The sequence below is a fragment of the Oncorhynchus gorbuscha genome, linkage group LG15 (assembly GCF_021184085.1).
Source record: "Oncorhynchus gorbuscha isolate QuinsamMale2020 ecotype Even-year linkage group LG15, OgorEven_v1.0, whole genome shotgun sequence".
NCBI lineage: Eukaryota > Metazoa > Chordata > Actinopteri > Salmoniformes > Salmonidae > Oncorhynchus > Oncorhynchus gorbuscha.
Genome location: NC_060187.1, coordinates 82,052,511 through 82,064,157, shown reverse-complemented (window position 1 = coordinate 82,064,157; position 11,647 = coordinate 82,052,511).

The window sequence follows — 11,647 nt, the reverse complement described above, 5'->3', positions numbered from 1 at the left end:
ACCAATAACATTTGATTTTGGCTATTATTTTTAGTGGGTGAAAATAGGTGGTAATCTTATTGATCAACATATACACCAAATATTACCCAGTTCTCCACGTTGAAATGATCTGGCTGTAAACAGTTACAAACTTAAACAAACTCATCAGGGAATACTTAACATGACATGTCACACATAGTCTAATCTCTCATGGACAGATCTACTGGTACCGTAGAATCTGTATGAGGCTGAACAGGAAGTGTAGGATAACGAGCAGCAGTAGTTCTGCTTTTGGGTTTTTTCCTCACTGTTTATTTGGACAAATCATGATTTCACAGGTGTCAGCATCTTTCGAATTTTGAAGGGGAGGAGATATTCTGCCCGTAACTTGCAAAAAGAGAGGTTGGAGGTCCTCGTTCCGGTTCTCCTCCTCGTTCTAGTAAGCGAGCAGCTGAACAATTACCTGGGTGAACAATTACCTGGGTTAACCAAGATTACACATATCCCTTTGTTCCCTGTAATATTAACTCATGATACACAAATAATTTTATTTATACTTTATTGTATCTTTGTGAGGGTGACTTCATGTCTGTCTGTCTGTCTGTCTGTCTGTCTGTCTGTCTGTCTGTCTGTCTGTCTGTCTGTCTGTCTGTCTGTCTGTCTGTCTGTCTGTCTGTCTGTCTGTCTGTCTGTCTGTCTGTCTGTCTGTCGGTCGGTCCGTCCGTCCGTCCGTCCGTCCGTCTGCAGGTCTGTCTGTCTGTCTGTCTGTCTGTCTGTCTGTCTGTCTGTCTGTCTGTCTGTCTGTCTGTCTGTCTGTCTGTCTGTCTGTCTGTCTGTCTGTCTGACTGTCTGTCTGTCTGTCTGTCTGTCTGTCTGTCTGTCTGTCTGCAGGTCTGTCTGTCTGCAGGTCTGTCTGTCTGTCTGTCTGTCTGTCTGTCTGTCTGTCTGTCTGTCTGTCTGTCTGTCTGTCTGTCTGTCTGTCTGTCTGTCTGTCTGTCTGTCTGTCCGTCCGTCCGTCCGTCCGTCCGTCCGTCTGTCCGTCTGCAGGTCTGTCTGTCTGTCTGTCTGTCTGTCTGTCTGTCTGTCTGTCTGTCTGTCTGTCTGTCTGTCTGTCTGTCTGTCTGTCTGTCTGTCTGTCTGTCTGTCTGTCTGTCTGTCTGTCTGTCTGTCTGTCTGTCTGCAGCTCTGTGGTTTAAGTTGATATCATCAATGTTCAATGTGTTGATTGTGGAGATCAAAATAATCCAAAACTCACCACTAGATGTCATGAGAACTCTTAAAGTACTGCTTGTCCTCCATCTCTCCTCCCTCTCTTTCCTTTCTCCCTCAATGATGACATCGCTATGCCACAGTTTCTGTTTGTTTGTTATTTTGGACTATGACAGTCTATTGCGAATCTGTCTGACAGTATTTTTGACAGTAATTAAATCTGAAGACAGAATGGTTTGAAGTGACTGAAATGCATCAGAAAGGTATTGGGAAGTTCCAAAGATCATTAGGCAATCATGTTGTATGATTTTCTGTGTAGAAAAGAACATCATTGATTATCTTTTCACCTCAATCTGATTTATTGCCCCATCTTGCCAACTTGGTGCTAACGACTTGTGGTCATAGTAAAGATAAATAGTACGTAACTACATGCAGGGTTGGGTAGGTTACTTTCTAAATGTAATCTGTTACAGTTACAAGTTACCTGTCCAAAATTGTAATCGGTAACATAACTTCTGGATAACCCAAAATCAGTGACGTAATCTGATTACATTCCATTTAGATTACTTTCTGTTTAAAATGCATTAGCAGAAGACAACATTTATGTTACCAATTGAACATCTATTGCAGGATAGACGTGTAATCTGTTATTCTGTTATTCCAGATGACATGTAATCTGTTATTCCCCAACCCTGCCAACGTGTTCCTGAGAGTCTTATATTCAGTGATGGCATCACAATACTTTGTGGCTTAAACCATTCAAAAGGTAGAGCAACACTTGAAGGAAGATGTAACCTCGGTTCTATGAACCAAGTGCACATTTTCTCCCCATTTTCAAATCAGGTGACCCCACATGGGGTAGTGACACCTAGTTTGGGAAGCACGGCACTATGGGCTCTATTTTGGGCTGACTTTCAGTCAGTGCAGGTGTCAAACACATGCTTGGCCATTTCGACCTTTTAAAGCAGGCACTCTTCTATTTTCTAACGCTTGGATTGATAATTGACCTGTCTCATGTGATCTCGCTCTCGCTTAGGTGGGAGGGCTGGCAATATCTGATGAGTGTCCTTAAACACTTTGCGGTCCTAACACGGTTGGTTATGGTATGGATTTTGACAGCGGAAGAGCAGCCTATCCAGCTGTGATGCGCAGTGCCAATATGCACATTTTTTGTGCCCGTAAACCTCGTATTTAGAAAAAAAATAACAATAGTTTTTTTGCCATTAAGTTTCATTTGGTTAAAAAAACAAGATCAGTCTCAATGAAGCCCTTTTTTTGTCATGCCCAATGCATTCCCCAAATAAATCTTAATCACCAAAGCTTTATTAAAATATCAAGTTTGGGAGCAGAAAAACAAATCAAATCAATCAAATCAAACCAAATCAAATCAAATTTTATTTGTCACATACACATGGTTAGCAGATGTTAATGCGAGTGTAGCGAAATGCTTGTGCTTCTAGTTCCGACAATGCAGTGATAACCAACAAGTAATCTAACTAACAATTCCAAAACTACTGTCTTATACACAGTGTAAGGGGATAAGGAACATGTACATAAGGATATATGAATGAGTGATGGTACAGAGCAGCATACAGTAGATGGTATCGAGTACAGTATATACATATGAGATGAGTGTGTAGACAAAGTAAACAAAGTGGCATAGTTAAAGTGGCTAGTGATACATGTGTTACATAAGGATGCAGTCGATGATGTAGAGTACGGTATATACATATGCATATGAGATGAATAATGTAGGGTAAGTAACATTATATAAGGTAGCATTGTTTAAAGTGGCTAGTGATATATTTACATCATTTCCCATCAATTCCCATTATTAAAATGGCTGGAGTTGGGTCAGTGTCAATGACAGTGTGTTGGCAGCAGCCACTCAGTGTTAGTGGTGGCTGTTTAACAGTCTGATGGCCTTGAGATAGAAGCTGTTTTTCAGTCTCTCGGTCCCAGCTTTGATGCACCTGTACTGACCTCGCCTTCTGGATGATAGCGGGGTGAACAGGCAGTGGTTTGGGTGGTTGATGTCCTTGATGATCTTTATGGCCTTCCTGTAACAACGGGTGGTGTAGGTGTCCTGGAGGGCAGGTAGTTTGTCCCCGGTGATGCGTTGTGCAGTCCTCACTACCCTCTGGAGAGCCTTACGGTTGAGGGCGGAGCAGTTGCCGTACCAGGCGGTGATACAGCCCGCCAGGATGCTCTCGATTGTGCATCTGTAGAAGTTTGTGAGTGCTTTTGGTGACAAGCCGAATTTCTTCAGCCTCCTGAGGTTGAATAGGCGCTGCTGCGCCTTCTTCACGACGCTGTCAGTGTGAGTGGACCAATTCAGTTTGTCTGTGATGTGTATGCCGAGGAACTTAAAACTAGCTACCCTCTCCACTACTGTTCCATCGATGTGGATAGGGGGGTGTTCCCTCTGCTGTTTCCTGAAGTCCACAATCATCTCCTTAGTTTTGTTGACGTTGAGTGTGAGGTTATTTTCCTGACACCACACTCCGAGGGCCCTCACCTCCTCCCTGTAGGCCGTTTCGTCGTTGTTGGTAATCAAGCCTACCACTGTTGTGTCGTCCGCAAACTTGATGATTGAGTTGGAGGCGTGCGTGGCCACGCAGTCGTGGGTGAACAGGGAGTACAGGAGAGGGCTCAGAACGCACCCTTGTGGGGCCCCCGTGTTGAGGATCAGCGGGGAGGAGATGTTGTTGCCTACCCTCACCACCTGGGGGTGGCCCGTCAGGAAGTCCAGTACCCAGTTGCACAGGGCGGGGTCGAGACCCAGGGTCTCGAGCTTGATGACGAGCTTGGAGGGTACTATGGTGTTGAATGCCGAGCTGTAGTCGATGAACAGCATTCTCACATAGGTATTCCTCTTGTCCAGGTGAGTCAGGGCAGTGTGCAGTGTGGTTGAGATTGCATCGTCTGTGGACCTATTTGGGCGGTAAGCAAATTGGAGTGGGTCTAGGGTGTCAGGTAGGGTGGAGGTGATATGGTCCTTGACTAGTCTCTCAAAGCACTTCATGATGACGGAAGTGAGTGCTACGGGCGGTAGTCGTTTAGCTCAGTTACCTTAGCTTTCTTGGGAACAGGAACAATGGTGGCCCTCTTGAAGCATGTGGGAACAGCAGACTGGTATAGGGATTGATTGAATATGTCCGTAAACACACCGGCCAGCTGGTCTGCGCATGCTATGAGGGCGCGGCTGGGGATGCCGTCTGGGCCTGCAGCCTTGCGAGGGTTAACACGTTTAAATGTCTTACTCACCTCGGCTGCAGTGAAGGAGAGACCGCATGTTTCCGTTGCAGGCCGTGTCAGTGGCACTGTATTGTCCTCAAAGCGGGCAAAAAAGTTATTTAGTCTGCCTGGGAGCAAGACATCCTGGTCCGTGACTGGACTGGATTTCATCTTGTAGTCCGTGATTGACTGTAGACCCTGCCACATGCCTCTTGTGTCTGAGCCATTGAATTGAGATTCCACTTTGTCTCTGTACTGACGCTTAGCTTGCTTAATAGCCTTACGGAGGGAATAGCTGCACTGTTTGTATTCAGTCATGTTGCCAGACACCTTGCCCTGATTAAAAGCAGTGGTTCGCGCTTTCAGTTTCACGCGAATGCTGCCATCAATCCACGGTTTCTGGTTAGGGAATGTTTTTATCGTTGCTATGGGAACGACATCTTCGACGCACGTTCTAATGAACTCGCACACCGAATCAGCGTATTCGTCAATATTCCCATCTGACGCAATACGAAACATGTCCCAGTCCACGTGATGGAAGCAGTCTTGGAGTGTAGAGTCAGCTTGGTCTGACCAGCGTTGGACAGACCTCAGCATGGGAGCCTCTTGTTTTAATTTCTGCCTGTAGGCAGGGATCAGCAAAATGGAGTCGTGGTCAGCTTTTCCGAAAGGGGGGCGGGGCAGGGCATTATATGCGTCGCGGAAGTTAGAGTAACAATGATCCAAGGTTTTACCACCCCTGGTTGCGCAATCGATATGCTGATAAAATTTAGGGAGTCTTGTTTTCAGATTGGCTTTGTTAAAATCCCTAGCTACAATGAATGCAGCCTCCGGATAAATGTTTTCCAGTTTGCAAAGAGTTAAATAAAGTTTGTTCAGAGCCATCGATGTGTCTGCTTGGGGGGGATATATACGGCTGTGATTATAATCGAAGAGAATTCTCTTGGAAGATAATGCGGTCTACATTTGATTGTGAGGAATTCTAAATCAGGTGAACAGAAGGATTTGAGTTCCTGTATGTTTCCTTCATCACACCATGTCCCGTTAGTCATGAGGCATACGCCCCCGCCACTCTTCTTACCAGAGAGATGTTTGTTTCTGTCGGCGCGATGCGTGGAGAAACCCGTTGGCTGCACCGCCCTGGATAGCGTTTTCCCAGTAAGCCATGTCTCCGTAAAGCAAAGAACGTTGCAGTCTCTGATGTCCCTCTGGAATGCCACCCTTGCTCGGATTTCATCAACCTTGTTGTCGAGAGACTGGACATTGGCAAGAAGAATACTGGGAAGTGGTGCGCGATGTGCCCTTTTTCGGAGTCTGACCAGAAGACCGCCGCGTTTCCCTCTTTTTCGGAGTCGTTTCCTTGGGTCGCTGCATGCGATCCATTCCGTTGTCCTGTTTGTAAGGCAGAACACAGGATCCGCGTCGCGGAAAACATATTCTTGGTCGTACTGATGGTGAGTTGACGCTGATCTTATATTCAGTAGTTCTTCTCGACTGTATGTAATGAAACCTAAGATGACCTGGGGTACTAATGTAAGAAATAACACGTAAAAAAACAAAAAACTGCATAGTTTCCTAGGAACGCGAAGCGAGGCGGCCATCTCAGTCGGCGCCCTTGAGTGGACATCCCTATTTATCTGTGTATTGTACATTATTTTATCTATGTATTCTACATTATTTTATCTATGTATTGTACATTATTTCATCTATGTATTCTACATTATTTTATCTATGTTGTAACGTCGTTCTTCGTTTGTAGAAAGAGAGTCGGACCGAAATGCAGCGTAGTGGTTACTCATGACTTTAATGGAAAAAGTGACAAATGAAATAACTATACAAAATACAAAACAACAAACGGAACGTGAAACCTAATAACAGCCTATCTGGTGAAACTACACAGAGACAGGAACAATCACCCACGAAATACACAGTGAAACCCAGGCTACCTAAATACGGTTCCCAATCAGAGACAACGAGAATCACCTGACTCTGATTGAGAACCGCCTCAGGCAGCCAAGCCTATACAACACCCCTAATCAGCCGCGATCCCAAATACTACAAACCCCAATACGAAATACAACAACATAAACCCATGTCACACCCTGGCCTGACCAAATATATAACGAAAACACAAAATACAATTACCAAGGCGTGACATATGTATTGTACATTATTTAATCTATGTATTGTACATTATTTTATCTATGTATTGTTGTACATTATTTTATCTATGTATTCTACATTATTCTATCTATGTATTCTACATGATTTTATCTGTGTATTCTACATTATTTTATCTGTGTTTTGTACATTATTTTATATATGTATTGTTGTACATTATTTTATCTATGTATTCTACATTATTTTATCTATGTATTCTACATTATTCTATCTATGTATTCTACGTTATTTTATCTATGTATTCTACGTTATTTTATCTTTCTATTCTACATTATTTTAGGCAGCATTTGTTGTCATTTTGGATGTGCATAAAACTCCTGGTAGTGAAATAGGAAAATAGGAAGAATTTGGGTTGTATAAAAATTATTAAATGTTTTGCCATTGCATTATTGATATAAATGACCATGGGATTGGGTTAGGAGAGAGAAAAAACATGGGATGTTTATACACTGCTCAAAAAAATAAAGGGAACACTAAAATAACACATCCTAGATCTGAATGAATGAAATATTCTTATTAAATACTTTTTTCTTTTCATAGTTGAATGTGCTGACAAAAAAATCACACAAAAATTATCAATGGAAATCAAATTTATCAACCCATGGAGGTCTGGATTTGGAGTCACACTCAAAATTAAGGTGGAATATCACACTACAGGCTGATCCAACTTTGATGTAATGTCCTTAAAAACAAGTCAACATGAGGCTCAGTAGTGTGTGTGGCCTCCACGTGCCTGTATGACCTCCGTACAACGCCTGGGCATGTTCCTGATGAGGTGGCAGATTTTTTTTAATTTGTATTTTTTTACCTTTATTTAACTGGGCAAGTCAGTTCAGAACATATTATTATTTTCAATGACGGCCTGGGAACAGTGGGTTAACTGCCTGTTCAGGGGCAGAACGACAGATTTGCATGCTCGGGGGTTTGAACTCGTAACCTTCCGGTTAATAGTCCAACGCTCTAACCACTAGGCTACCCTGCCACGTAGCCTGGTCTCCTGAGGGATCTCCTCCCAGACCTGGACTAAAGCATCCACCAACTCCTGGACAGTCTGTGGTGCAACGTGGCTTTGGTGGATGGAGCGAGACATGATGTCCCAGATGTGCTCAATTGGATTCAGGTCTGGGGAACGGGCGGGCCAGTCCATAGCATCAATGCCTTCCTCTTGGTGGAACTGCTGACACACTCCAGCCACATGAGGTCTAGCATTGTCTTGCATTAGGAGGAACCCAGGGCCAACCGCACCAGCATATGGTCTCACAAGGGGTCTGAGGATCTCATCTCGGTACCTAATGGCAGTCAGGCTACCTCTGGTGAGCACATGGAGGGCTGTGCGGCCCCCCAAAGAAATGCCACCCCACACCATGACTGACCCACTACCAAACCGGTCATGCTGGAGGATGTTGCAGGCAGCAGAACGTTCTCCACGGCGTCTCCAGACTGTGTCACATGTGCTCAGTGTGAACCTGCTTTCATCTGTGAAGAGCACAGGGCGCCAGTGGCGAATTTGCCAATCTTGGTGTTCTCTGGCAAATGCCAAACGTCCTGCACGGTGTCGGGCTGTAAGCACAACCCCCACCTGAGGACGTCGGGCCCTCATACCACCCTCTGTTTCTGACCTTTTGAGCAGACACATGCACATTTGTGGCAGGGCTCTGGCAGTGCTCCTCCTGCTCCTCCTTGCACAAAGGCGGAGGTAGCGGTCCTGCTGCTGGGTTGTTGCCCTCCTACGGCCTCCTCTACATCTCCTGATGTACTGGACTATCTCCTGGTAGCGCCTCCATGCTCTGGACACTACGCTGACAGACACAGCAAACCTTCTTGCCACAGCTCGCATTGATGTGCCATCCTGGATGAGCTGCACTACCTGAGCCACTTGTGTGGGTTGTAGACTCCGTCTCATGCTACCACTAGAGTGAAAGCACCGCCAGCATTAAAAAAGTGACCAAAACATCAGCCAGGAAGCATAGGAACTGAGAAGTGGTCTGTGGTCCCCACCTGCAGAACCACTCCTTTATTGGGGGTGTCTTGCTAATTGCCTATCATTTCCACCTGTTGTCTATTCCATTTGCACAACAGCATGTGAAATGTATTGTCAATCAGTGTTGCTTCCAAAGTGGATAGTTTGATTTCACAGAAGTGTGATTGACTTGGAGTTATTGTGTTGTTTAAGTGTTCCCTTTATTTTTTTGAGCAGTGTATATGGTCCCTGTTCTGTACGGAGAGCTCTCAGCGCTGTTATGTAAGTGGTGCGCTCATGACATGCTCCTATCTATTCAGTTATGGGGGTTTGGAGTTGGACACCCACTCTGCTGTACAATGGACAGTTTAGTTTGAGTTAAATCAGGTCTCTCTCTCTCTCTGTCCTTCTCCCCTCTCTTATAGGCAGCGCGTGTGTTTCAGGTTTTGGGAAGCTAATGTTCACCATAAAAATACACCTTTATAATAAAGCATTCCATGCATCTGTCTGTCATCGCTTTTGCAGACTTATGTAAAATATCCTAGTAAGCCTACTATTCCTAATGTGATGAGAGGATTAGATCATTTAGGCTAATAATACAACTCAATCACTGTTTGTGTTAAAAGACTGCAGTGTTCAATGCATGGCTGCCCCTGTATTGGCGTAGAGGAGGCCTACGCTATAGGCTATGTCAGGTACCTTTCTTCTCCTTTCTTTCTGTGTTTATAAACACATTTCATGCAATTCTACGACACTTTATATGACTGGAGACATTAGCAAAAAATATGTTTTTATATGACAAAAATGACAGGTTAGTATGGACCTATAGGCTACTGCTGACTCTGACTAAATCAATTGTATAGCTAATAGACTATGTGTTTGTAGATCGACTGAGCTGAATGAACCTACAGCAGCCAAGGTGATAATGGCTGGGGTCATTTTGCTTGTTTTTGCTGTTCTCTAAATAGCATTTGAAAGTTTTCTAACTGTATGGAAATGCAGTAAATTAACTTGGGAACGACCCCGCTCCTGCCACAGGCACATGGAGAGATCCAGAGAGAACCAGCAGACCCACCCCTCCTACCACAGACACATGGAGAGATCCAGAGAGAACCAGCAGACCCACCCCTCCTACCACAGACACATGGAGAGATCCAGAGAGAACCAGCAGGCCCACCCCTCCTACCACAGACACATGGAGAGATCCAGAGAGAACCAGCAGGCCCACCCCTCCTACCACAGACACATGGAGAGATCCAGAGAGAACCAGCAGACCCACCCCTCCTACCACAGACACATGGAGAGATCCAGAGAGAACCAGCAGACCCACCCCTCCTACCACAGACACATGGAGAGATCCAGAGAGAACCAGCAGACCCACCCCTCCTACCACAGACACATGGAGAGATCCAGAGAGAACCAGCAGACCCACCCTCCTACCACAGACACATGGAGAGATCCAGAGAGAACCAGCAGACCCACCCCTCCTACCACAGACACATGGAGAGATCCAGAGAGAACCAGCAGACCCACCCCTCCTACCACAGACACATGGAGAGATCCAGAGAGAACCAGCAGACCCACCCCTCCTACCACAGACACATGGAGAGATCCAGAGAGAACCAGCAGACCCACCCCTCCTACCACAGACACATGGAGAGATCCAGAGAGAACCAGCAGACCCACCCCTCCTACCACAGACACATGGAGAGATCCAGAGAGAACCAGCAGACCCACCCTCCTACCACAGACACATGGAGAGATCCAGAGAGAACCAGCAGACCCACCCTCCTACCACAGACACATGGAGAGATCCAGAGAGAACCAGCAGACCCACCCTCCTACCACAGACACATGGAGAGATCCAGAGAGAACCAGCAGACCCACCCTCCTACCACAGGCACATGGAGAGATCCAGAGAGAACCAGCAGACCCACCCCTCCTACCACAGACACATGGAGAGATCCAGAGAGAACCAGCAGACCCACCCCTCCTACCACAGACACATGGAGAGATCCAGAGAGAACCAGCAGACCCACCCCTCCTACCACAGACACATGGAGAGATCCAGAGAGATCTGTCAGGACCAGCTGTCCCAGTCCAGTAAGAGAAGCAGGGAGGGTGGGGAGGAATCTCAGACCTCCACATACTCCAAGAGGAGCTGGGATGTACGCTCTTACATAATCCACAGGATGTCCCCAGGCACTGAAATGACTTTGAAGTTGATATGCTATTTGTCATGCTTGACACCTTTACTAATGAGTTTACTGATAATTTAGTAAGAATTTAAATACATATGTTTCTTGTTCTTTAACACTTGAGTGTTGTAATACAGTCACATACAGTCGACTAGTTAATGTGTATTTTGCAGAATGAAAGAAAGATAGAAGAAGAGGTCAATAATATCTGGATATAGAAAGAGGTAAGGGGCAGCCCATTACTGCACTGGGATACATCAGGGTCAAGACTGTTTCTTGGTGGTCTTAAACAAATCTACTTTGAAACAAAAGTATATACCTAACACACATGGTTATAGGCTTGTGTCAGAAATAGAGTTAAAATGTATTCAATTTTGAGTTTCCATCCCTATATTACACTTTTTATACATCATATAAGATTGAAATATAACAACACCGTTTGACATTGAAACACCAGACTTTCTGTGTTTTAATTTGTATTTATTTCTGATCAATTATGAAATTATGAAAATGATTAATAACATTTCACCCATGAGACCACTAGAGGGCGCCTTTGTTCATTTGACTGCAGGAAAGGCTACTTATACTACTGTGTGTAACACAAGACCCAGAAGAAGGAGAGTCTCATGACTATCAGTGACTGGCTGTTATGTTATATATACTTTCTTTATTTAACTTGGGAAGTCAGTTAAGAACAAATTCTTATTTACCATGACGACCTACTAAATGACGGGGAGCAACAGAACATCAGCTTGGAATATCCATCACAATGGTGTCAGAAGAACACATGCTTTGCCAATTACTTTTTCTTCTGGTCAGGAGGACTACTGTATGCTGTATTAAACTGATGATGCCAAACATGACCAATATACATGACCAAAGT